Source organism: Lactuca virosa, chromosome 3 (assembly GCF_052849685.1).
Source record: "Lactuca virosa cultivar CGN04683 chromosome 3, Lactuca_virosa_CGN04683_v6, whole genome shotgun sequence".
Lineage (NCBI taxonomy): Eukaryota > Viridiplantae > Streptophyta > Magnoliopsida > Asterales > Asteraceae > Lactuca > Lactuca virosa.
The window spans coordinates 382,000,266-382,001,464 of NC_136428.1; positions in this window are offsets into that span (position 1 = coordinate 382,000,266).

Sequence of the window (1,199 nt, forward strand, 5' to 3'; positions counted from 1 at the left end):
TGACTGTTAGGCCACCTATAATGGATAAACGTCAGTTAGGAAGGCCAAGAAACACATAACGCATTCCATACCAAGGCGAGGGTCCAATAAGAAAAGAGTATTTTACATGCGGCCAAGCAGGACACACGAGAAACAATTGTTCTGGAAGGGCACCCAACAGTGGAGCAAGTCGCACGAGAAATCCTACTATGGAGACGAAAATTAATATTGGGGCTTTCGCGAGTTGTTCACAGAGCTATAACACCAATTATGATTTAAAACTACCTTAAATTGAAAAGTTGTTAATTTATTATGTATTGTAATGTTTTTATTAATTTTCTAAGATGTTATCCTGATGATTTTATATTGTAATTTAGTTTAAACATCATAAGAGAAAATGAAGTTTTTATACATGATTTTTAAAAATACTTGGAAATTAACGGTAAAACAAACATATTAATCTAAAAAAATACATATAGAAAACCCAAGACATGATAATCTTACAACAATTTTTTAACTAATTATTAAGCTCAGGGAACTGCAATGGGTACTTCTCTTTCTCGATTGTTACATACTCATCCGTAATTCTGATTTTATCTTCGAAACTATCATTTTGCACCCTAAGATGTATCATCTTTGCGTCCTGGTTACCAAGCCATTTTTCAGTCATTTTGATAGTCTTCTTAGTCTTTTTGATCCATTATTCACATTCTTTGATTTTCTTTTTATTAATCTCTATCCATTCTTGAGCTTTTTTGCATTCCGATGCAATAACTTTACCACATTCACTGAGAAGCCGATACGACTCTTTATCCTGTTTTTGTTGTTCTTCAGCCATTTTCAATTCTTGAAAAGTTTCATACGACATATATGGGCTTTCCGAAGAGGGTGTAACAAAGGGGTCGACTGGATCACAGTAGTAACAATTTACTTCGTCGCATGAGCAAATTTCGAACTTTGAGGATGAACTCATAATAAAATTTAGATTATGTATAGTATTTTTAATAATAAAATGATCGTATATATTGTATTTATACATCCTAGTAATCTGAAAATCATAGTCCAAAGGCAACCATTTCGTAGTCACAGTTGGAATTCATAGATGATTGTTTGACATGAGAATTCACTATAGTAACCTGTAAATCGTAGTCAAAGTTGGAAATGACTACACATAGATGGTTGTTTGACATGATAAGTCACTATAGTACACAGAGATTTCA